Genomic DNA, 27958 nt, shown 5'->3' on the forward strand with positions numbered 1-27958 from the left:
AATTATGTGAAACAGTTAAACAGCTCTCTGTCTCATTACACTAGGTAAAAGGATATTTTTTAAATACAACTGCACTGGACAAGAAGGAAATGATCTCAGCCCACTCACAGATTTTAGGGGGGAGGGGTGGGGTGGGGGGGGGGGTGGGGGGGTGGGTTGTAATATATTATATTTAATAGATGAATGGTTAAATGATGACAGAAATAATCTTTTCAGTGAGATTGTGTTTAGTGTTTTCAGACAATTTCAATGACAGGAAATAAAAGTCTGATATAAAGTATACCGTAGAGTTCACATTTAATGATGTGTTGACAGTGTATGTCTGCGATGATCAGCTTTATGGGACGGAAAAAAAACTTGAAATATGCAAGACTGTCTGCAATCTGTGGTTGCTGTGTATTGTTTCTGCATTTATCAGTATAGCTATGGTATATAGATTGGAATAAAATTACAGGAAAAATGTGAATAAAATCAGAGAATATGTTTTGGAAGAATGTTGTTCATCCCTCCAGTAGAGTTCCACACACTTGGAATCTATGATAGGGAGCAGAGCAACTGGACCATTGCATTATCAAACATAATCAATCCAGTGTTATAGATTTAACACAGTTTTATATGAATAATAACCTGAATGGTTCAATACAGAGTATGCATTTTCAAAACTCCTCACACAGTCAACACAACAGCAACAATTATGGACCAAACTGTGATGACATTTGCATTCCTTTCACAAAAAAAACATTCAGTGACTATAGCCTTCAAACTTTCTGAATACTTTTCTCACTCAAACACAAACAACCAGCAAAACAGATGCTTACGTACTCACTTCAAATCTCTTCACCTTCTGTTCATAAACATGTATTTATGATAGCAATTTGCCAAATCATAATCACATTAAAATACACCTGTATTCAACCAAAAGAAAAATTGTCAAAAATAAAGCCCACTGAAAGCTTTCCTGCTGTATTTCTACAGAGCTAGAGCTAAAAATCTGTATTTTGTTATAAAGTTTGTTTACACAATATACACATTTCTTATACGACAATTAAAAAACAACACATACGCAATAAAAAAGTGATTTAACTTCACAGACTGCCATAAAAAGATCATCATGAGTTGGCTGTTGTTAGTGTTTTTAACTCAGTGTGTTCTGATTAACACATGAGTTGTTGTGTTAGTGTCTGTTGGAAGGATTTGCCTTAGTGCATACAATGAACTGCTGTGTCCAGCGGTGTGTTGGTAAAATTGACTGAGAAATATTTTGAAGATGCAGATTCAGTATTGAACCATGCATGAAAAGCAATCATAAAAAAACTGTAACAGGAAGTCAAGTTTACCACTTGCTCAAACACGTTTGAAATGTAAAAACACAAGAAACCCCCAGAAAATGTAATCTTCCAATTAGACTACAGTGAAAACGGAAGCAATCGGAAAATAGCCATGTAGTAAATTTTACGATCCATGTGAGCATGTAATAGAAGACACTGGGAGTGAAAGTGTGCTCTGTGTGTGTTCACATGTGTTTATGCATGTGCAAACGTGTCTGCATGCATCTGCGAGTGTATTTCTGTGTTCATGCACTCTGCTGATGTGTGTCATGTCGTGTGTATTGTGTGCATGCGTATATCTGCATGCCGGTGTGTGAGTGTGTGTGTGTGCATGTGTGTGTCAGCCTGCTGATGAACCCTGACAGTAGTTGTCACATTAAACATGGATGCCGTGCAGCCAGTGTTCATTTGCTGCCGAAAGCTATTAGTGGACCACCGCTCGCAATAAAGTAGCAGAGTCAAGACGGAGTCACACTGGGGTACACAAGCAAAACCATTAATCACTGTGTGTGTGTGTGTGTGTGTGTGTGTGTGTGTATGTGTGTGTGTGTATTTGTACCACAAATATCAGGGGTTCTTACCCATGCACAGCATTGCAATTAAACAGTTCTGAGTACTTATCACTCAATATAGCAGAGGTACTCATGTGTTACTTAATGTGAGTCATGTAACAGAAGTTGAAGTGCAGTCAAATGTCTTTAACAGCAGTATTTCAGGGTTGTAACTGGTCCTGGTAGTGCTGGTTAGGGCTGCTGCTTTATATTGGCGAGTTTAAATTGTAGAAATGCATCATATTGCTGCTGTCTGACGAGAACCTTGTAGCTTTGTTACTGTGCAGGTGTAACTTCCGTGTGCTCGTAAGAGATGACACAGCTAAGAGACATGAAAAAGCCTCACCTCCCACTGAGTTTAATTTATTTGTCATGCAATGTGTTAATGTAATTTCGGGTTGCAGGTTGTTGTTCGTTTTTTACAGCTGTAAAGGTGTATCTAAACCTCAGCTGTGAAGAGAACTCTGCAGACATTAATAATAGTGCATGTTCATAGGAAGTTGAAGTCATTCAGTTTCTGTAATGGGAATTCTTGGAAGAGGTTATTAAATATCTGATAAGGCTGTATATCATTAGCATATGAGGTCACCGTTCAGTTCACACTCAACTGTCAGTAAAGCTAAATGGATCCATATTTGTAGAATATCAAAGTTTTACACCTACAGTTCTGAACAACACTGCTGTCGCATGCTGAACAGCTCAGCTACACAGCTGACGACTTGATCTACTTTTGCTTGCTTTATTTTTGTCAAGGACATGTTGGCTGAAGAGAAAATTCCTTATGGCAAAAATATGACAGCATATTCAAGATGTAGCTGTTGTGGCAACATAACAGAGATGTGAGGAGGACACATGCAAATACTTCAGACACACATAATTCTAATTTCATGTTCTTACTTACTCTGGTTTTGACTAATTGGGACTGGCTTCCCAGGACTGAGACCATGCCTGAGGCCCTGTATGTGTGTGTGTGTGTGTGTGTCTGTATGTGTGTGAGTGTGTGCACAGGCGTCTGGGTGTCTGTGCATGTATGTGTCATGTAGGCATGATGGGAGATGGCATGAGAAATCTTTCTGGAACTCTTCATTTGTTTTCACACTGTCTTGCCGCTTTGTCCAATACAAACCTGTGTGTGTGTGTGTGTGTGTGTGTGAAATATGACTGTTAACAATAAATGCATTACACATTGGCAAAACTCGCTCTACAGCATGAGAGTCGGACATGCTAAAAATGCTTTAAAAAAATATTACAAATTATATTTAAAAAGGCTATTGTCCAACAAAACCTCAGAGCTGTGAAGTGATTATTTAAAGACACTTAAATATCATATTGCACCAACATTTGCTAAAAAAAAACAAAAACAGATGATTCACAGAGAAACACCAATTACAGGTTGATAGGGTTGATTAGTTATGTCTACAGTACCATAGGAAAATCAGATAGGAGATGATCTAACAACCTGTTTTAGTAAGTTATATAAAATGATAAACTTTGTGGAGTGCAAAGGTGTTAAAGCTGCACATCACAAACTACTAATTACTAACTGCTTATAAAAATCCATTTTACACAGTTTACATCACAATTTACATACCCCCATCCTGCTTCTGCAGTTTCCATATCATCACCAAGCTCAGAAAATAGTGTAAACGTACAGTTTTGATCTTGATTCTAAAATATTCACTTAAACCATGGTTCAACTCTACCTGAGAAAAACTATTTTTCCCCCTGTTACTTAAAATATTACTCATAAAAGCATAACACAGTATTATATGACTCTAATGTACACGTCTAAATGCAGTAGCAGGCATTAAAAGTATTCATAGGAAACAAAACAGGAGATGAGGAACCAATGCCCCTGTCATGCCACTGAGTCATGCTGAGGTTAGTATATAAGGTGTATGGGAATCTGGGCTGTTCACCCCGTCTATTACACAGCACATGTACTCCTTGCTGTTGCTATGTCTTCATGGTTCCTAAGCACAGTCTGACCCCTTGTGCTACCTTCAACTCAATGTTCTCTTTATACAGCCTTCTTGTGGTTTCAATTATTATATTCAAAGTTCATAATCATTTAATATATAGTATAATGACCACACAAGAGATCACAAGAGTTAAATTACAGTTAAAGAAATCTCTGATGGTATACTGAAATTCCATTTGTAGATGATTAAGAGACTTTGTATTATGTGTATCAGAGCAACAGGTGCATATACCACACCTGGGCTTCAGAGCACCAACTCTAAAAGCTGATGAAACAAGTATGTGCATGATGTTCTCACTCCAAAAACTAGATTTAGATGTGGCAGAAGCAGTATAAAATTGATGAGCAATTCAGAACTCTCCAGTTTTTTAAAGTTATTTTCTGAATCTAAGTAGATTTATCTTTAAAGATACGCTGTGGAGTTTTTGACAACTAGGAGTGCTATGGAGCAATGTTTTTACAAGTGGGTCCCTGTATTGTTTGTATTGTGCACGTGCATGAGTTCGCATGTGGGCGACATGAGAAACATTCCTGCCAGTGGTTTCACAATATTCCACTGGTTGACAGTTGACTGTAACGTGCAGCAATGTGCCACCAAAGGCAGAGAAGAAAGTGCTAGCAAACATGGATAAACAATTCAAGGTTTAAATTTAAAAAAAAAAAATCAGCATTGTAAATGTTTTATGAGAATAATGTTACACACACTGCATTTTGGTGAGAAACACTGAATGCAAACATAACTTTTGGTTGTTTATACCCTGTTCAGTGCTTTTGTAAGAGTACTCCTCCTAATTTGTGTTATATTTACTTTTTGTGAAAGTGCAGATTTGTGAGAATTCAGTTCTTTATTCAGTATTCACATGTTTGAAGTTATCATGTCATTCTATCAAATCCTATATTACAAGTGAAAATGTTGTAGATAGAATTACTGTATGTACAACATGTTGTGATGCCCCTAAAAGCAGTATGCGAAGAATGCTCTTTACTGTCTTGATTTTTGCATTGAACCACAATAATCCAAGTGTACAATCATTTTTTCATTGAATGCTATAGTGTTGCATAGCATTAATGTACTTTACGTATCACAATATACAAAAAAACAAGCTTTGCCAACTGCAGTACAGGTGATAATAAACCGTTAAAAACAATTTATGTCACATCACAGGAACAAGAAAAAAGTAAATCCTGTCAGTCTTGCAATCACACAGCTTGTCTAACTTCCTATAGACACATCTATTTTAGTGCAGCAAAACCTCCCAAAACAAATTGCCACCTGTAATGAAAAGTGTCAACTGTTGTCAAACCTTAACTTGCAGCTTTAAGTTTATATTATATCCACTTACAATCTGCACTGTGCCTTATTTAAAACACTTTAAATTACTGACTAATTTGTGTGGGTCTCGCTCTACATGTTCTTGACACGGTAGAGAGCTGATCGTGTTTCTAACAGCACAAGAAAGTGAGAAGCCAAAACTAATAAATCTTTCAGCAAGTAACAGTAATTTATAGTCACGTAGCAATGGCAGTGTTTTCTATGAGTCATTTCATGAAGTCAGTCAGTCAACAGCAGTCATTCTAAAAATATACTCAAAATAAAAAATGTAATTAAATCAAAAATATAAAATATTTTGTTCGCAGAAATGATTAACCCCTACACTCCAAACCACATTTTTTATTCAATTAGACAATGTTTTGATCTGATTGGATCTTTGTCAGGTCAGTAAAGAAACCATTAACCATCCATCATAGCCCTGATCCAGAACCGTTGCATGCCTGTCTTGGATAGACATTTTTCAGAACAGAAGAATGTTGAAAGGATAAACTCATCCAATAATAAGAAATCTTCTTAGCAACTCAAACTGGTGAGAAGATACGAAAGGAACTACTGTTTAATTCAGTGGTATTGTTGTATAGTCGCTTCCACCCACCAGTGGCAGTCCCAAGCAGCATTCGTCTTTAATTTTACATTTGATGGTCTCATCCAAAATACTGTAAATGGATGAAACCTTTCTCTGTCAGAGTAATTTTTGTTTCTTTTTGGTATTTTCAACATTCTCATAACACATTTTATGAGTCACTGAGTGAATGAAGTGTCTGTGGTCTGGGCGTGACAGTCCTGGATTAAGGCTGCATCCACGGAAGTCTTGTCTTGAGTGTATTGTGTTCATTATTCTGACAGTTAACACCTTGAAATGTTCAGTGCGTCAGTGCCTGCCAACTTAATTTTCTTCAACTACAGTAACTCCATCCCTCGACATTATCAACAATGAGAGTCCTGTGTGTCAACACTTCAGTTCCATTGACCACAGTGAAGTCAATTGCCTTCCAAAGTACACAAAAGAGATGCAGGTTTGTATCACTTTTGCATGTAGCTGTTGCACAGAACACAGAGCATTGTGAGGTGACTTACGGGTCGACATTCAACCTTTGCTCCAACTGTGACAAAACTACTCTTGCATGAGGAACCATGAACTGACTTGTGGTTAACACATTGGGAATGTCAGTCTCTCTTCTCCTTTTAACACTTTGTCTTGAATGTTAACTATGAAAGGATCGATACAGGAACTAAAAGTCCAAAACAACAAGAAACATGAGCAGTCAAACTGTGAGGTTGTGCAAACCACCAGTACTTAGAAATGTATTTAGTGGAGAAAAATGAAGGCATATTAAGTTAGGTCCCATTCTGTCCCTGTAAACATGCATTCGATTTTTCCAGTTCTTGGTCCCTCTTTGATCTACCATGACTTACCAGTTTGGGCTGTATTCACTTTCAGTTTCGCCACCAAATAAGTGCTTTATATAATATGGCTAATCTGGGAGGTTGCTTAAACTCAATCATGTTGCTTACTGCTTTGGATTGTGTTGTAGTAATATTACATCCTCCACAGATCTCCACAGCAATTAACCTGGTGAGTAACATGCTATAATGATCAATAAGAATGATAGCCAAATCTAGAAAAAAAAAGATCCAGGTTGTATAAAAAGTAATTATTTGAAAGAATATGTTTGGTAACTTTAGTACTGACTATATCCAGAAGGACTAAAGCAACTTGACTTAACCCTTGAAGATGTTTTGCCTCTCATCCAAAAGGCTTCTTCAGTTCTGAAACATCTTCAAAAATCAAATACCCCATTTACACCTGGCTTTAAAATGCATATCTGGATATGCTATCTGGATAAGGTAGAAACACCTGTTAATGTAGGTGTAAATGCACTCAGAATGCACTGTGATTGGAATGCAGTCGGATCAACCAGACCACATCTTGACGTGGTCTGACTTGCATTGTGATCTGATCTCAGCCAGGTGTTAATTCAATCCGTACACTGTGACTACATTCATGAGAGGAAATTCTTCTTCCGTATCCATCTACCCTTGTTTGAATAACTTTTGCTACAAACTACAGTGCCCAGTGGTTTTCAGACATTACAGGGAAGGGAAGTCAAAAAGTAATGAGAAACAGACTAATCTAAACCATGCAAATTCACCTTGTTCATCATCTCCCGGCTTTTTGTAGTAGCCTTCTTTGTTTTTCATGATGGATCAAGTGGAGTCTGGAGATGCAGTCTAAACTAATATCTATTTATTTTGTTCTGAGCTCTTGGCAAGTCACACCACCAGAGACAATAAAGCATACGATCAGAGTTAACTGCAGCATGATTTACTGTCAAGTAAACAGAGAAAATGGATTTTGTTTCCCCCTGTGGGTCTGTGTAGCTCTGATATCTCAGAATTAAAAGTCAACAAAACTGTCAAATGGATGAGTTACCCATCCATCCATATGACGGATGTTCACAACATTTGATTCATTTGTAATAAGGCAATGTGCTGAACAGAACAATAATAATAATAATAATAATAATAATAACTTTTTTTATAGCACCTTTCATAAAGTGCTTCACATCAACAAAGACATAAAATGAACATAAAAACATGTAAATGTACATAAGATAAAAATTAAAACCCATGTGAAAATATTAATAATCATAAGATAAAGTAAAGTGAAAATATGATACATAGAATGCATACTTCAGTGGTGGTAATTTGAGACTCAATAAGCTAAAGCTCAGAAAGTATTTTGCCATATGTAACACAAGATGGAACTGGCGCATAAAATAGAATACATAATAATAATAATAATAATAATAATGAAGTAAAAACAAAGTTAAAACATAGAATACATAGAATGTATAAAATTAGTAAAATTCAACATTTTAAAAAAAGTGCAGTAGTGCATGAGTGCAAAGCAGACTGAGAGAAAAGCTAGTTAAAAGCTAGAGTGAAGAGATAAGTTTTGAGCTTTCTTTTAAAAATATTTAGCGAGCTGGCTTCCCTGATATCTTTCAGTAGTGTGTTCCATAGTTTTGGGGTATAATTGATAAAGGCTGCATCCCTGATTTTCTTTCGACTGTTGCTGGAATCTCCAATAAACCAGCAGCAGATGATTGCAGTGTTCTTGAAGGCAGATAGTTAACAAGGGAGTTAGCGATGTAGCTTGGTCCTAGCTCATTTAGGGCTTTGTATATAAGGAGTAGGACCTTAAAGTCAATTCTAAATGTTAAATGAAGCCAGTGCAGAGCAGCTAAAACTGGACTAATGTGTTCTCTCCTCTTGGTTCTGGTTAATAACCGAGCTGTAGAGTTTGAAATGAGCTGAAGCCTGTCAGGGTTTTTTTGGGAGGCCAGTAAAAAGTGTATTGCAGTAATCAAGTTGGCTTGAAATGAAGGCATGAATCAGTTTTACTGCATCTTTTTGATTTATAAATGATCATACTTCAGCTATTTTTCTAAGGTGGGAAATGATGTTTTTGTCACCTTGTTAATGTGGGACCTGAAGCTTAGATCTGAATCTAAGATAACAGCAAGACTTGTAACCTCAGATTTAATCCAGGGAGTTAATTTCCGGAGACAGCATTTCTCTTTTTGTTTTGGGGCTGACTAGTAGGACTTCAATTTTGTTCCCATTTAAATTTAAGAAATTATTGCTCATCCATTTATTTATTGCCAGAAGACAGGTAGTAATGGAGTTTACAGCTGCAGCATCATTTGGTTAAGCAGAGATGTACAGTAGTTTGTCATCCACATAACTATGGAAACATACATTGTGTTCTCTTATGATGTCACCAAGTGGCAGCATGTTTAATGAGAATAATAATAGCCAAGGCAGCTCCCTTGTGGAACCCCAAAGCAGTTTTAGTGTTCTGAACCAGTTTAACACAGAGTCAGAAAGACCAACCCACTTTTCAAGACAATTGATTAGGATATCATGGTCAATCGTATCAAATGCTGTGCTCAAGTCTAAGAGGATGAGAATTGAGACCTTATTTTCATCAGTTTAGTCTGAGGTCGCCAATTTTTTTAGTAAGAGCAGTTTCAGTGTTGTGGTATGTTCTAAAGCCTGATTGAAATTCCTCCAGGATATTGTTTTCTTTAAGATAGGAGTTTATTTGCACTGAAGCTATCTTTACAAGTATCTTACTAATGAATGGAATGTTGGATATCGGCCTATAACTGGTCAGTGCATTACCATGTAGGTTGGGTTTCTTTAGTAATGGTTTAACAACAGCTGTTACATCATTTTTACAGGATTTGCTGAGCTTATCTGTGTTTACATCAGCAGCAATACTGGCTCTAATTGAATTAAAATGTTATTTTGTTATTAAAAAACAATGCGGGTTCTTCACATTTTGATGCAAAGGTGGGGTGGTGGGGGCAGTGTTGAGTAGCTGGTCAATGGTAGAGAATAATATTCTAGAGTTCCCAGTATTCTCTATAATAACCTTGGAAAAGTGATCCTTTCTTGCCAGACGTATTGCTTTGCCATAGACAGTCATGGCTTCTTTGTATATATTACGGTGAACTGTGAGTCTTGTTTTCCTCCATTTTCCTTCAGCTGCCCAACAGATTCTCTTGATCTCATTAACACTGTTATTGTTTAAGAGAGAGGGGGTTACAGGCTGTCTGTCTATGTGCACTGTTCCTCCCACTTATGCACAAATTTGTGTTTGTGTTTAGCATCTCAAGGGCATGACATAGATTGGCGCCAAGGAGTCTGGATCCAGTGATGTTTGGATGAACCCCATCAGGTTTAAAGCGATCTTTACAGTTCCAAAAGATATTGAAATTGTCAATAAAATTTATCCCATGGGTGAGGCACGCCAATGTCAGCCATGTATTCAGGCCAAGGAGTCTGCTAAAAGATTCAATTCCTTTCCTCAAATTTGCCATTGTGTGTAAATTTCGCAGTTGACAGTTACTCAGTTTTTCCAGTAGCAGGGAAAAGTCTCTTTTCAGGATCTCAGAACCAGCACAAATATCCAACAGTGTGGTTTTTCTTCTGATTTGATTCAGACCAAGAGAATAGAAATGTTTGCGTTTAATCAGTTTTATAGGAAGGTATGAATGATTCCAATCTGACAGGACAATTGTACAGCATTCGCCAGCTGACAGCAGACTTGGCTTTGGAAGCTTAAATGCTTAATACTTGCATCCATAATGAAAGCTGCTGTTTTTGCTGCCATTTTCTCCTACACACAAGATTCCACCTACTTTTTCCTCAGTTTTGTATCCACATTGGTTTTTGTATTTCACATAATATTCATTAGGGTTCTCACTCTATTTTAGTCATATCTTCAAACCATCATCTATATTCTGTTGAACCTTTTTCCAAAATGTCACAACATTTTGATGGAACATTAATTTGAGCTTATCTCACAGATTTTATTGTGAAAGTTTTGAATTTAAATCTAATGAGATGAGATTCTGAATGTCAACAAAGTTCAAGAAAAAGTTGAAAATAACAGTTTCTTTTTAAATGTATCTATAGCTCTGCTTGTCATTCCCTTATCTTTCTGTCATAAAATACTGTTGTAAATCCACTAAAACACTGTGATTGCACTGCTGAGTTGCCTTTTCAGACATTTTGTGGGTTTTTTTCTTTTGGAAAGCCATTATAAAGAAATGCATTTGCCCCCTGTGATGGACTGAATCACTTCATCATCTTAACATGGTTTGATATTGCCTTTTCATCTCGTTCTTTTCTAAACACCACACTTAAACCTTCACTTACCCTCTATAATTATATAGTATTAGAAGCTTTCACAGTTCAAATTCATTCCAACATTTTTTTTCCAATGTACCCACAGGTTTGATTCTTTTGTATCTATTGTCCATGTTCCCTACCTGTCCTTTGTCTGGTGGGGTTAGAATAAGAATGCAGGAGCTCTGCAGTGTGAGAAGATAAAGAAGCAGCAGGTTAGCATTCAATGTTCAGTCATTGTGGAAAGCCAATGGAATGAAGAGAGAAACGCCTACTTCCTCCTTATCCTGGCTGTCTTCCCTCATCACCCACCCATGACTTAAAGACCTCAGTGTGCTTCAAGCAAACTAGGTTGTACCACAAGCTGTTCTGAGAGGCCACTCTGGAGGATGGGGCAAAAAGCTTTCTGTCTAGGCTGCATCCCATTGCCTCTGTGATATCTCTACGAGAATTCTTTGACTTTTACTCGTCAAAAGAATTCTTCCCTCTGTCAAAAAATGTGTTTCAGATGCTGTTAGATGCTCCGACAAGCACTTAATTTAAAACATATTGAGGCCCTAACTCTTCACATGTCTCATTATTTTTCATTACATTCTATAGACTTTATGCCTTTCTCACTGAAATTCCACTATTATTCACAGTTTGGTTTTAAGATAAGGTCAGCATGCCCAAAAATGTTCCTGTTGATGTTTGTTTAAATACCAAGTCCTCACAGGCAAAACTGTTGCAATACAGGACCCTTATTCTCCCGAGGGTTTGGTATCTAGACTTCATCTTATCTGATTTCAGTTATTAGTATGCTTAGCAATTCTGGTTCTGATTCAGATTGCAGTCATATTTTAATACACAAAGAAACAGCAGATTTATCAGCAGATTTAGACAATAAATCAAAAGATACAATGTGAGTCTTTTTGCTAAAAATGGTAAAATAAAGAAATAAAAATTCACCAAAGCACAAGATTTTACATTTTGTAAAATACATGGTGATTTTCTTGAGTCAGATGCATTAGCTTTGCAATTTTTGTGAATTTGTTCTATGACTGGGACATCAGATACACTGCTGTCTTACATCAAGTTGCACTTAATGCTTCATTGTGTTACACCAATGTTTCCCAACCTCAGGTTCAGGAACCTCCAAGGGGTCCCAAAATGAATCTCACAAAGAAGGAAAACCATATTTCTGTTACACAAAAACATTTTTCTTTTAACTTCTCTCTGAATATTTATTCTTCTATGGAAATACTGGATACTTTCACTTTTTCAGGCCTCCATAAATTGTTCAAATGGAACTATTCGAAAAGATGGATAATGTCCACACTAAGGCCACAATCTGCGAGGGGTCACAAGAAGACATTACTTGAGTTTAAGAAATAAGTAAAAAAAAAGGTTAAGAACTGCTGTGCTAGACTATTCTCCTGCCTGGATGAAATTATTTCCTTGCAGTAAATTACATTTTACATATTGAGAGTGGAGCAAAATAGCATGTCTGAAGATTTTCAAGTTTTTATACATTTAGAGACAATTCTGTTTGTAAACACATTGCCATACCCAATCCTTAGCTCAAAGGGTTGCACCTAATCAAACAACGTAAAACAAATGTGAACGAGAGGCTTTTTACTGCAGACAAACAGAGTACAATCTGTAAAAACTGTGACATTGACACATTTTTGTTGTGTTGGCTTCATGGTTCAGAGACTTCAGCCAGTCACTGACCTGAAAGAATTTGTTATCACATATTTAATATGATGACTTAATTTAAGTTCATGTTTATGATTACTTTCTGCCTCCCAAAGCTGGGGCGACAGTGTACAAAACAGTCTTCCATTCCTAAGCAGTTCGTCTGATGTGGATTTAAGCACCTTCAAATTAAAGCAGTTTAACTCCATAGTTGTTTCATTTCAAACCCAATGTGCTGTTCAGAGTTCAGAGCCAACCAACAGAAAATGGGACACTGTTTTAATACTTATGGACTGAACTGTATGTCTCCAAAAAACATTTCTTTAATAGGGCTCCTTTTAAATTGGTGCAACAACTAATAGTGTTGCCATCATTCCTGACATTCAATAATGAGCACAAAGCCTGTACAAAGCAAGACAGCAGAATGAGTCAAAACATTCCTTTGTCCCTAGGAAACTGCTTCATCATCAACAAGGCAAAAGTTTTAATTAGGAAAAAAGAGCCTAATGCAAACAAAATACAAAGGAGAGGCAGTTTATGGGCACAACAGCAGCAAGATCATTTGGAGGATAAGGGAGATGAGGATGTTAAGCACCCTGGATCTTGGGGAGACAGAAATGCTGCAAATAGCTGAAATGAAAGAAAAGTAGTAGTCCTGACTGCAAAATGGCTTGGAGCCCCTGATCCTAATCACCTGCAACCACAATTCAAGCAACTTCCTTTATGTGAAGTCAGATGTATGTAGTAGTGTTATGGTGGTGTGTTAAGAGAACCAAAACATGTTAGTCATTTAAGATGTCAAAGTGAAATAGGAGATTGAATGCTTATAGGGCACTCATTATATAATTCCCCTGAAAATTAAAGCTGCACTAAGCAATATTTTTATATTAGCAGTGGATTAAATGACAAACTTATATGGAATTCAGCTGTGCAGAACATTTTACCTCTTTCAGCTCATTAATTGTTTTGTTGTTACAAACAGACATTTGCAGACAGAAGTTTGTGACTAGCTTTAACATAGTGGAGCATTTAGCAGCTAAACAGTTCTTGGACAAGAACTACATGGTTCCAAATGGATGCTAATGTTGCTCTGTTAGATGTGTAAATAGGCAATTAGCAAACAAGTTTGCCATAAAAACATCATAAGGTATGATGTGCCAAAAAAAGAAAGAGTGTAGGTTTAAGTATGGCTATTTATTTTTAACAAAATGACATTGCAAAAGCTTTATGTCATGATTTAGAAGAAACAGTTAATGTCTTAATGTCTTTTAAACCTTCTATCTTTTTTTAAAAAAGATTATTTTTTGCCTTTATTCAATAGCTGAAAGTGCAGAGAGACAGGACACGGGGTAGAGAAAGGGGTACACAAAGGCATCTGAGGCTGGAATCAAACCGTTACCCTTATGTGGTACTGTACGTGTGTGTCTCTCTTTAATTAGCAAAAAGCAGGAATGACAAACATCAGCAGTATATTAGACAAGCTGTAGCTAGTTAACGTTATGTCCATAATGGCTAAAATAAATAAGTTTGGCTGTTGTCTGGTTAATATGCTCTCTGAGTTTAGTGTTTGTGGAAACTCATCTCTAAAGAAATGATCTAAACTAGCTGACCACTTCATGTCATTTTAAAAATCCCCCAGTTAAACTTGTTCATAGATTCATATCAAATCAAGATTTTAATCTGATCAATTTATAGTTCTGAATCAGGTCTTATCCATCAAATGGTTAGAACCGAACAGTAAGAAGAAACTGGTTTTGCTCGTGGCCAGCTGGGGCCCTTCTGTGTGGAGTTTGCAAGTTTCCCCTGTGTCTGTGTGGGTTTCCTCCCACAGTCCAAACATGTAGGTTTAGGTGAATAAGAAACTCTCCTGCCTGTAGGTGTGAATGTGCTGATCTGTTTGTGCTATCCCAGTGATAGACTGGTAATCGTTAGATACTGGGCTCCAACCACCCACACCCAAGAGCAAGAGTAGAAAATGGATGGATGGATGGAGATTCATTTCATTTATGTTGAGGACACAGTATACCCTTTGTGTAGCTAGACTGCTTCTATGGCAGCTCAATTTTTATTGGCAACTTGATTTAATGACATTCTTTGCCAGAAGGTCACACAATGACAAAAAGACTCAAACTCAAAATCTGGCATTTGCATTAGTCCTTCCAGTTTCCATATAGGGACTGTTACAGGCAATCAGCGATTATTGCTTATGTCTATTAATAAAAAACAGCCCATGAACATATAGTACTAATATGTTCAATTCATGAGTTAAAGAAATCTAAATCTAAAGACACACTTTTGCAACTGAATGAATGGAATCTATTCACAAATACGCACACACACATACACACACACACACACACACACACACACAATAGTCCACTGGACATAACTGCAGCATTGAGATGTTTGACAGTTTGGCATTCAGTGTCTGGTAGAATGTGATCTGTCAATCACACTCGACTGCAAGAAAAAAAGAGGGAGAAAAAGATTCAGTGTGTGTGTGTGTGTGCATGTATGTGTGTGTGTGTGTGTGTGTGTGTGTGTGTGTGTGTGTGTGTGTGTGTGTGTGTGTGTGTGCACCAGGTATTCATCATATTGTGGGTACGTAAATCTGTTTACACAGTCGTGTGTGTGTGTGTGTGTGTGTGTGTGTGTGTGTGTGTGTGTATGTGTGTGTGTGTGTGTGTGTGTATGTGTGTGTGTGTGTGTGTGTGTGTGTGTATGTGTGTGTGTGTGTGTGTGTGTGTGTGTGTGTGTGTGTGTGTGTGTGTTCAGAGGCACCCAGAGGAAGGAAGCAGTGTGTGCATTGTCAGCACTGAGGGCCCCTTCACATGCTCTGCCTGAAGGCCATCCATCTGTCAGAGGTGAGAGGGAAACCCCAGGCAGCTCCACAGTGACCCCACTGACCTATCTGATCCTGCTTTCATCTTCAATGGTGAAATGTGGGGGTAATGAAGTACCATTTCCCCTCCAATTTTGAACAGAACCAACCATTCAGCTGTTTACTGGCAGCATCAGTTCAGTATTCATTTGTCAGTGTTGTCTCTAAAACCCTCAAATGATTATTATTTTACTTACAGTTGGATGTTAAGCAGCTATATGTTAGCAGTCGTGTTCATTTAGCATGATATATCAAGAACTTATAGATGTCAATGAAATAGGCAGAGGCAAAGAGGTGGTTTGTTTTTTTTTTTTTTTTAGGGGTTCTCTTTTAAACATTTTTATAACCCTTCTATTCTTGTTATTATACCCTGTTCACATTTAAAAGTCACATCGTGAAATTCACCTGTAAAATAGGTGCTGGAAGTGTGTGATGTAGTGACTCGCAAGGCTAGCTGATGAACTACTGTAGCTGGCAAGCTAAACGCTAACATGCTAGCCAGCCAGGAACATGCTAGTGCCAATGACTCACTGTACTTCACTACCAGGGAAATGAGTTTATTCAAGAGATACATTTGCACCAGTGATTCTTGTCTCATAACTATCTGTAAACCATGCCTCTTTTGTGGAGCAGTTTATTAAATGAATATTAAATAAAAATGGATAGTGCAACACATCTAATAACCTTTGGCTTCCTCTGTTTGGACTGTCCAGCTCTCCTTTCCCTCAAATGTCAGCACTGTCAAGATGGTTTGGATAATCCGCAAACCTCACTGTGAACAGTCAGTATTGGTACCCATGAAAACCTCCTCATAGTATCCAGAGTAACTGGCACACTATTTCTGGAAAGACATGTTGATGGTGAACTTTTGAAATGTAATATTTTCGTGGTATGAGCATCACAAAAATGAAAGTCCATTAATCTCAGTTGTAAGTCGGATATCTCAGAACCTGGACAAACAGTGCCCATCCCTTATACGACAGGATACGATAGGATTGGATAGGATTGGATAGGATACCGCTTTATTGTCATCTTACACTGAAATTAATTTTGTGTCCTTAGGTAGCTCCATTTAAGAGGTTGACACATAGATTAAACAAACAGTTACACATATGACACTTTTCAAAGACATACAAAACACATCTAAAAGTCATGACAACCACACATATCACATTATATCCTATTCAGATCTCAGTTAGCAGCACACTGATCTTGGTTAACCAAAAGGATAGACTTATAGAGGAATTATTCAGCCTGTTGCATTTAAATCGCAGGAGTCTAAATCACCTGTTAGAGGCCAGAAGTCGGTATTCTCTGTTTAAAACATGTGAGGAGTCAGCATGCTCTTGTTGTGAGCTACTTGAAAGGAGTGTGTAACAGGCTACCCAATAATCTTCACATAAATTCACAGATAAGCTGCTGAATCAGACCGTACCGCAGTACAGCATGACACTCTGAAATCTTGCAAGTTATTCCTGAAAATAAAATGTAAATCAGAAAGAGAACATATTGCATCAACCTCTCTCGACCAAGGGTAACTGTGTGCTCAATCCCAGTTAAAGATCTTTGTGGTCAGTCTTTCTTCTGGCAACTGAACACGTCAGTTCCACAAACTCACCATGCTTTACAAGACATGACTTCCCATCATGACTCCCATGTCCCTTTCAACAGCCCGCTTTGTTGTAAATTTATGCATTGCTCAACTCTGAACAGCAGTACTGTCAGGGGTATCCTTAAAATCCCACACTCCTGCAGCATAAAATAAAACGGAGCCCACCATTGAATCATGAAGTTTTGAAAAAGGTTGAAAACCTAAGGTCAGGATACAAATTCATTTTATCCATCACAGACCTTAGTGCCCTTCCTGCTGACTCTGCCAGTACTTTTATCCCCTCTATAAAGCAGATATTTTCATTAAAAACCAAAGCAAGATATTAATAAGAACTTTTAATGCATTGATCCAAACTGAAACACATGGATTACTCTGCTGTTCACATTGCTTTCTAAAAGAAAAATCGAGAGATAATGTTTTTTTTTTGTCATTTGGGTGAAGTCCTTTTTTAACATGTCTTATGAAATTAAGAAAGTTTGAGGATTGTACAGCATTGCTGGAGGGATAGGGGCACTTTCTAGTGCTTCTTATGTTCCCTTAATAACAGCTACTGCACATTACTGCCTTCTGTCTGTTGGACTCCAGGAAGAGTATTTATATAAAATATATCCTAGTTGAACTCATTTTGTTATGGTGCCATTAACGTGATCAATAAAACACCAGCCTATCTCTGTCTATCTCTACATTCCGTTCCCTGCCACTAAAGCACACGCTTCTGTGCCAACTATTTTCTTTATGATGTGTTAACAATTCATTGCATAAACACCATGATACCACTGTAACACAGAGTTATGGGAATAAAATGCAGGACATTGGTGGCTTCCCACGTTGGCGTAAAGATGTTATGCTCTGTTGTAAACAGTTTTTTTGTTTTTTTTTTCTAAAAGTTAAGACTTTCATCTGTGCTAGAGTCTCAAGTTTGTCCTCCTGTGGCAGCAATGTATCAAAAGTTGTCAACCTATCCAACTATGTTAAGGCAAGTGTGAACAATGTAAGACACTGTAGTGGCACTGTAGCAACATTCACGTACTGTGAATGTATGTGTGTGTGTGTGTGTGTGTGTGTGTGTGTGTGTGTGTGAGTGAGTGTGTGTGTGTGAATAAAAAGGGCTCCACTGAAGCCATGAGGCCACTTCTTCAAAGGCTTTATTTCAGCCCACTAGACAAAGACCCCTTACACATGTCAGTAGCATTTCCCTTCCTCCAGACACCCACACACACACACACAGTCCTACCGCCATCCAGTTTTTGAATGGATAGGGACTGGGGACATTTCAATAAGAAGGAAAGTTTAGTTTATACAACTTGTCACTTTGACAGGAAAAGCAAGGTATCCCTATTCCAGTGATTTAGTCTTTCTGATAATTATAAAAACCCACCTACAGTATGGTATATATAAATGCACACACAGCCACAGCCATTCAAACTGCCCTCAGCCTGTTCTATGTCCTCCTATATCAGAGATGATTAATCTTCTGGCTTATGCTCTCCTTTAAAGGATTGCTGCACTGATTTCCTTTTCCTTGATTCTGGGGTTCTGATTGAGTCTCTATCTGCTGAAGAGAGTGATTAGAGGTTGTGGGGTTAGAAATTATTTTTTGTCATGCAGCTTCTCACCCTGTGTTTGTATCATCAAGTGCATCAGGGGCCTGTACTACAAAGCAAGTTCAGCATACCCAGGTTATCTTTTAGTCATATGGCTTCACTGAGCCTAACATTGGCCCTCCAGATAACCAGTACTACGAAGCTGGTTAGCAACTAGCTCAGTCAAGCCAGGGTTTTCCAGCTACGAGCACGTTCATGTGAAAGAGGCGGGGTTGTTAATTATGAGTGACACCATCAGAACCATGAATGAAGTACTTCATATGATATGAGATGAAACAATGATACCAAGTACCTGCAGAAAACTTCTGTTTTAGGTACAGCAAAAAGTTATACTCAGTGAAGTGAAATGTAAATTAGCCTGTAATCATACAACAGAATAAGATGTAGAAACACTAGAAATAATGTCCTCATATTAACATTAGGCTAAGGCTTAAAATACATGTAGGAATTATTACATATGACTTAACTATAGGGTGAGTATGTTTTGTTATTTAGTTGGATGGGAAAGGGTGGAAAGGTAGTAAATGACTTAAATGTTGCATTTATAATTATGGGAGCCAATTAACAGTTTGTGGATTATTTTCCCAATAAAACACAATCTTTTGTTTTTATTTCCAATTATCATTACACAGCCCCGCTGGGACTCAGCATCTCGTTCTGTGACTGGATCTTGGATTTTCTCAACAGCAGACTCCAGTCGGTATGGATCGGCAGCAACGGTTCTAGCACAGTCATGCTGTGTGCTCAGCCACCTGCTGTTTACGCTGCTGACCCATGACTGCACCTCTAGATCCAGCACAAACCACATCATTAAGTTCACTGATGATACCACAGTAGTGTGTTTCATCAGAGACAACAATGAAACATCCTACAGAGAGGAGGTGAAACAACTGTCTGACTGATGTAAGAACAACAATCTGTCTCTAAATGTTAACAAAACAAAGGAGATGATTGTTGACTCCAGAAGGTCCCCCAACACTCCCCACTGAACATCGACTCCACAGTGGAAAGGGTAAAGTGCACCAAGTTTCTTGGTGTACACATCACAGAGGACCTTTCCTGAACCATGAACACCAACTCTTTGGCCAAAATATCCCAGCAGCCACTGCATTTCCTACGGAGGCTGAAGAAGGTGAACCTACCCCCTCCCATCCTCAGCGCCTTTTACAGAGGAACTATTGAGAGCATCCTCACCAACTGTATCACCCTCCGGTATGGGACCTGCCATGCCACTGATCACAAGGCTCTACAGAGAGTCGTGCAGGCAGCTGAGAAAATTGGTGTCTCTCTCCCCTCCATTCAGGACATTTTTCACACACGCTCTGTTCAGAAGGCCTAAAGCATTGTGGAATACCCCTCCCACCCCTCACACTTGCTTTTTGTCCCTCTGTCATCCAGCAGGAGTCTCTGAAGCTGTCAGACTGCGGAACTCACTACTGCCCTCCATCCGTTCGTCTCAATCTGGTCACCACCCCACCCCTTACATTTAGCTAGTTATTTATATTTTTATTACATTTATTAATTCAACATGCATGAATGGAGTCAGAGCTTAAAATCATCCACACTGTCAGCTATCACTCCGGGGATAAAATCAAGTATGCACAATTAAAATGCAGCTAACAATAAAATGTTTCTATTGACCTATAACAATATATCACTCTTTTTTACTTGTCACTTTATTTTAAACTCAGGACTTCTGTCCATGTCGGGATCCTGTAGGAATGATGACTCCTTTTTTTTTCCAGTGATCTGATTTGTCAGTGGTCGAGGTGTTGACAGGTTGTGATCCAATCCTCTGAAGTTAACCAGCTTCAGAGCAGGTTAGCTGGTCAGCATAAGTTACCATGGCAATGTGAACTACTGTTGTAACCCTGAAAACCCAGAGTTAAACCTGAATTTACCTCGCTAACCCCAAATCCTGCTTTATAGTACAGTCCCCTGGTGTCCAAGAAGGAGTCTGAGTCAAGATCAGGGGTGACAAGAATCAACTTGACAAGAGCTTGACACAATTCAAGAATCAGACTAAGCTACTTTATTCCCTCAAGATTCTCTCAGGACAATCCACTGGGAGTGACACAGGACATCACCAGTTGGATGGATGTTCTGTCTTGAGGCAGTGAGCTGACCTTACTTGGTGTTAAAAGTTTTATAAAAACTGCTATATAACTGAAATATGATATCAAAATTGAAACACCTCAGGCCTCCTCCAACATACAATTTAACATAGCTGATATACCACATAAAACAATATTTTTTCTGGAAATTAGATTTGAAAAAGTCATGTTGTACTCAAGGACAAGACATTTATGTATTCACAACAGCAGAGTTTCTCTTTGGATGGATGAGTACCATTGAGCCAGCAAGAGACTGTTGTATTATGGGTTGTTTGTAGCATAAAAGCTGCAACTTTCAGTATATTTATTGTGATGGCCCCTGTGGTGTCATCTGGGAGCTTGTATTTGTTTCTAATCTGTGTCTCTGCCCTGTAGGTGACTAATTGCAGTTACTCAGTGGCCAGTGTCCTGAAGTTACTTAAGCCACAGCTGTAATCATTTACTCTCTCTCTCTGCTCTCCCTTCACCTTTTGGTTTGGTTTGTTATGCCATTTAGTTTAGTTATTTTGCTTTCTGCACCCATAAACACACCTATACATTTACATGCACACACCATTAAAATCTCACACATAGTACTGATTTCACTTTCATATTTTAATTAGTCATCACCTCTTTATTTCTATTTAATTGGCACCTCCAATATGATTTAATTTGGTCTAATTTGGTTATTATTGCGCAATAAAGTTTCTCTGTTTAAATGTTTGCCATGGTATGGTCTCCCTTTTTTGTTGTGACTTCCTGAGCCAGGTCATGAGATAATATAAACACAGGGTCAACTGACAATGTGGAATGTAATGTTCATGTTCACTGACACCAACAGCGATCGATTAATCCAATGTGAGCAAGAAATCCTTAAAAGGATTCAGCTGATTTTCTATATTTTTCCTATCAATTAATGTCATGTGCAGAGCCAAGTGTTGAGTATGTATCCAAAGCCTGATATATCTTATTCCTATGTGCTGTAGACCTCTGTTGGTGTCTAAAAACTAAAATTAAAAACGTCAGTGAGTCACACCACCACACTGGGTGACATGTTCCTTCGCCCTGAAGAGTGTGGTTACTAATATGTTTAGAAACGGCTCCAGAGTAGAAGCAGTGATAAGATGGTAACCCTCAGGAATGAGATTCCTGGTATGGCAGCTGCTACTGTGCATGCGTGGGAACACGGTTCCGTTTACAGAGAGTTTTTGGACACCAACAGAGGGTCTATGGCACAGAGGAATAAGATATATCAGACTTTGAAAACTCGTAAATTACTTTTAAGTAGGATGACATGAGACTTGTTTACAATGAGAAAATAGGGCTTTGTTGACAGTAGGAAAAACAGAAAATCAACAGTCTTATTCTTTAATGCTCAGAAACAATTCCATGATGCCTGGGCAACTCCATCTGCTGATTAAGATCATGTGATATGACTGAAAGCTCCAGACCAAACACTAAATGGACTTTGTGGTAAGAGCGTTTTCTCAATTATATTTCATGTATTTCACGTTAAATTTTTACAAGAATAGAGGCTTTAGGTTGTATTATGATAAGGGTTTTCTTATATTCTGGATTTCTTACCACATTGTATGAGTGACTTATAAATGATAGATTAATGCAATTCTCCTGAAGTGACCCAAACCCTGCTGTGATAGAAGCAAGTACTTGAATCTGCTTTTCTTACAGACAGAAGGAAGAAAGCAGCTCTCTGATCTTGTCAACAGTACTGACACTGTATAAAGACTCCAAACTCTGTTTACTGCACTCTGTTCATGTCTTTCACAAGTTGTCACTCTGCAAGTCAATAAAAAGGATGCTGTCAACATGAACATCAAGAAAATGCACTCATGACTGACATATGTCTTTTCCTTCTGTGCAGTCTACAAGCCTTTTACAGTCAACAGTCACCAGCAGGACTTCATAACATGTGACCAACCACAGATTTGGACACCAGTGGTGAGTGTATTGTGGTCTGCTTAGTAGTAGTTCCAGGAGAAAAGGTTTCTGAATGATAAAATGCTGCATCAAATTCAATTAAAGCAGCTTTAGAGGCAGGGTAACTGCATTCACACCAGCAGTGACAAAGAGACAAAGCCAACTTTCATTTCAGATGGTTGCTGGGAGATGAGGAGTGACAGCGAGTGGAGCGAGGGCTGGTGGGGAGATGTCAGCGGTGAGAAGTTCAGCAGAGTTCAACTTCATGCAAATGCAGTGACAAGTCGGAGTGGTTGTCATTAAAGGTACGTGTTCAATTAATATTGCTCCGCTGTAAAACGTCTTCTGATGTTAGTTTCTGTCTGTTGAAAAATACTAAAATACGTGAAAAGCATATTGGAGCAGTTCCCCTGTCTGTTTCCTAGAATTTCAGTAAACAGACTGTGAAAAATTTCAGTAAACCTGTAGAAATCCCTGGAGAGGTTTATTACAAAAATTGCAACATGATGAATATATTAGGCAAAGTGAGACAATTCTAATGATATAGCATATTTCATTCGCAAGTAAACTAAAATAAAACAACTCGCTAAGGTTTGTTTCATTCAAAGTTTAGAACTTTTAATTCAGTTTTCTCCACTGTTGCGCCTTAACACTTTAATCCGATGTTTTCACATCACAGATGGTGAACAAAGACACTAAACATGTAAGCTGTTGGCATTTTGCAAAAAATAGAATGCTTTTTAAAAAAAACTGAATATTCAGGCTTAACTGGTGATTCATTTCTGCTCTGGGTACAGCCCTAATATTCTCATACATTTACAAGTGACAATTTACATGATATATGTACAGTATATTACTAACTTACTGAGGTGTCCAGCCCTTTTCATAAACCAACAAGTGTTTGTGTAAGTATTTTTCATATACTTGTCTATACTATTGGCACCTGTTTTATAGTAAGGAGGTATTGACCTGCCAAATTTCATCTTTTTTTTTTTGATATATATATTTTGTTTATGTTTTCCTATTAATACAGTTGCACAGTGCATTGTAGCATAACATAAGCCTTTACTAAATTGATAATTTAATTATTTAATAATTAAAATAAAGTTATTAGTAAAGCAATCAAAACATATTTAGATTTGAGACTGTCCTTCCAAGAAAAACAACACAACAAGTCTTAATGTCAGTCGCCAAAAAACAACCTATAGTTACGTTTAAATGACAGATACCATCTAATGGCTGTAGTAATTATGATCTGGAGCAGTGGTGTAGTTGAGATTACATCTATATTCAGTAAGTTGACAAATGTTCCTTATTCAGAGGCTGGAGGGATGGATAAAGGCATTAACACCACAGTGGACTTTGCCACAGGAGACTGCTGTTCGTTTCCTGTTTCCAACCACAGAACAGTCAGAACAGTTTTTTTTAAAAACTGTAACTACAATCGTCCCCTAACCTTAAGTCCGTGGTTATTATTGTCGCTGTGACAACGATGGTGGCCTAACTTTAAGGAAGTAGTAACTTTAACCTACACCACATGTTTCTCTAACCTTAACAACCAAGTGTTTTTTGTACTTGAACCTAACCAGACGTTAACCATAGTGTTGCAGATGTTGCCCTTCTGATAGGGGCGCCAGATTACAAAACGCTCTTATTTGTCTGGAGGGCATGTGAGTGCAACGTGAATTGGGTCAGACATGGATCAGGCTTTATAGAGCCACCATTCCACTAAAACTGGCTGGATCAGTCATGTTATGATCCTTTGGATTGACTCGGAACCGTATTTCATAGTATGCTAGAAAAACGTAATACACTGATTTAGCATTTTTCTCATTGCTACTTATAATAAAACAATACAAACTTTTAACTTTGTATAATATATGTATTTTGTCACTGAATAACAATGAAGCCTAGTGAATCTAACCAAATTTTAAGTGTCTACAGGAAGGATGCGGCTGCCATGGGCAGTAGTGCATTAATGGTAAAACTTGCACACTGAGAATTAAGTATTCATACCAAACCCACCTCAGGAAAATCACACCCGCAGTAATGATGTGGTTGCGGACTTGCAACTCACTGCACTAACACAATGTTTCATTAGCACCTCCATGAAAACACTGCAATGGCCAACTGTGCCAATTTAAGCCTTAAAAGTCTGTATCATTGGTTCCTGATGGAAATATTTTGTACCTTTTGCCCTTACAGTGTATGTGCAAACAGTGAGAGTATTTGGAGCGAGAGGGTGGCACAGAGAAGGCCAGGTGCCAGCAGTGGAGGGTCAAGCTCACAATGAAAGATCATGGATCAGGGGTCAGAAAACTAAATAACCTGTGGAATGATGATTGATGTGCTTGGCCAATGGACAGTCTCACAACTAACTGTTTGTATTGCTGACTGTGTCTCCTGACAAGACGACCATTTAATGTCTGTGGTCTCTCTGCTCAGAGTTTATGATCTAAAGCAATGTGAGCAGGGCAACATAAACCACACAAACTCATTAGAAGATATATGACTTTTATGTTTTGACCTGTACTGTACTCATTATTCATTGAAAGAGTAATTATGTAAGTACTAACTCATTAGTACAGGGATTTAGTTACATTATTCCTTAAGTTACACTCTGTCACTCTGCAGCTCTGTCATAGTTGCCTCCAACAGCTCCAAAGCTCATTTCATCTTTAGTAGTTCACAAGTATACAAATAGAAATTGAGACACTGTGGTTTCAAAAGCAGCCAGCTGAGTGTTTGGAGGCATTTTCTGACCATCAACAACTAGTTTAGCTACGGTGACCACACACAGCACTCCAAGAGTCTCGTTCTCACAGTGAAGCCACAGGGTTCACACATGAATTCTGCATGGACAAAACTAAGACTCAAACACATCTTCAATACCTGACCTGACTGAACCTGACTGGTACTGCTAAAGTTTGAGACGCATGTCCAACCCAAAGGTTTATTTATGCTTCACATAATCCATTACTGACCATTAACAAAACATTGGCTACACTCTATCTCACTAGGCATTGCATATCTGTTTGCAACACATGGCAGGCATGGACACAGACAATTAGCACAGTCAGATAAGAGAAATTTCTTGCTAACTTTAAAAATAACCAAAACCCAGAGCCCAAGGGTTTATGCTACATAATGGCCCAAAACCGAAAACCTGATGCTTTGTCGGGATAAATTGAATCAAGATTTGATTAAAAGATCTTTAGTCCACACACCCTCCAAACTCACAACTCACAAAAATCTGGTGTTTCCTGACTGTTCATTTACTAGTTGCTAGCTAGCCAGTTAAGTAGACACAGTATGTAAATGACACAACTGTGGAATATATTTCTCCTCTGGAGACAGGGATTATTAACTTATTCTTGCTTACTTTGAACCAGCTCTTCTACAAGAAGCAGTTCCAGTGTCTGGTTCACTTGAAGTTTAGCAGATTTCATTTGTAACCTAGCTTCAGTGCTGGAACTCAGGACATCGAAGTAGCAAGCAGAAGCAAGGGAGAAGAAACAAAGTATTGTTTATATCCTGCCATACTTTGTTACTCAGTGTACAATTGAGGATGGCTCAACTAATCATGTGAATTACTGAAGTTTTGGGAGCAGCCCTTGTAATTACTGACTTTCACATTTGAATATTATTAAAAAGTACAATACATCACTGTGGTGTGTATCTCCAATATGTCTTCCTGCCCCACACTGCCAACATGCTTCTCCAAAACAGAAGCACAGTAGATCGGACCAATAATTATCCTATTGCACTTTCTCACGTGTTCTCTGATGATAGATATAATCCAAAAAATAATAATAAAATAATAAAAATAATAATTATTCTCAAAGTAAGAAAGTAGGTTGTTATAGATTACAGTAATTCATATATTTTAACAAAAATGATGGCACGTGGTATTGTGGCACATGGGGCTAAGCAGCTGATGTGGGCGAACTATTCTTATCTAGCATTAAAAAAAGGCAACAATAAAACAGAACATAGAGACATAGAGAAAGAGAGAGAGGAGAGGAATTTCGGCAAGCTACCCTGAACCCAGTCTGACAAAATAAAAATGTTATATATGTTTGAAACTGCATCATTGTTTCCTCAAACTCTATCACAATCTGAATTATATTTTCACACTGGAGAGTGATTTCTCCCACACACAAATACACTAAAACACACACACACACTTCAGTCTGTGGGCCAATCCATTTCAGAGGCATAAAATAAAAATCCTTCCCATGGAAGCAAAAAAAAAGAAAGAAAGAAAAGGCTTGTTGAAGGGCAGGTTCATGAAAGGCTGCTGTATGTTTTGTTTTCCACCAGAGTGCTCTCAACCAGAGGGCTCAGAGTGTGCTTGAGTGCTGGGACACAAAGGGAAGGAGAGATGGGATGAAAGAAGAGAGAAAGGCAGGAAGAAAAAGAAAGGAGGGGAAGATTTGAGTGTAAGGAGCAGGTTGATAAAAGGTTTCCTCTGGACTTGGACTGGCAGCACTTGAATGCACACACAGTGGGCTATTGCCTACATAGCCTTAAAGCACAGAATTCTGCTATTTATTTTGACACTTCCTTTGTTGTTGACTTGCAAGGGATGTTGGCTGCCTGCTATCTACCAAAGAGAACGAAAAAATACTCAAATGGGGCTTGTTCCACTGTTCCCACTTCCTTTTTGTAAGTATCAGCAAATGAATAAAGCAGGAAAACACAATTTTGATCATTCCACAGTCCCATAGTAATGACCACAAATACCTGACGAGCATTTATTTAAGTTGGTTGTGAGTTGCAGGATGCTTTTGTGGCAGCTTCTACATTCTTTTGTCCACTTTGTATTTAGTCTATTCCTGCCACTTTCTTTAAACTGGACAACTTCACATATTGGAAGCTCCAAAAAAAACAGGGAGAGCAAAGAGTTTAAATATAGAATTTTCCTTACCCAGAAAGACTGTAGGATGAAGATGATATCCAAATGGACAAAGTATCCTTGGGAGTGAGTCGAGTGTTGGCTTATGTGTGGTTAGGAGGTATTTTTGGTATTATTGATAAATTTCCTCATGGAGATGATCCACCCATACCTCAAACTCCCAAGTGGTGGACTGAGTATGATGTTATCAAAGTTAGGCAGATGACTCAACTCTACATTTCATCAGATCCTGATAACAGGAGACTTTAGCTGTTTAGCTGCTCGAAGGACATCAATCTCTAGATGTCAAAAAGGTTCCTGCAGATCCACTGAGAAGACTAAAATATTAATGTATTTAGG

At 38.1% G+C, this 27958-nt stretch overlaps 1 long non-coding RNA gene across 1 annotated transcript in view; it reads right to left on the bottom strand.

Annotated features, from left to right (window-relative positions):
- Positions 1 to 27695, bottom strand: part of LOC137193598 (uncharacterized) — a 64475-nt gene extending 36780 nt beyond the window's left edge. Inside the window, exon 1 of the long non-coding RNA XR_010930857.1 lies at positions 27632 to 27695. This is a non-coding gene — a long non-coding RNA (uncharacterized lncRNA). The remainder of the gene's footprint in view (positions 1 to 27631) is intronic.
- Between the last annotated feature and the right edge of the window lie 263 nt (positions 27696 to 27958).

Source organism: Thunnus thynnus, chromosome 12 (assembly GCF_963924715.1).
Source record: "Thunnus thynnus chromosome 12, fThuThy2.1, whole genome shotgun sequence".
Classification (NCBI taxonomy): domain Eukaryota; kingdom Metazoa; phylum Chordata; class Actinopteri; order Scombriformes; family Scombridae; genus Thunnus; species Thunnus thynnus.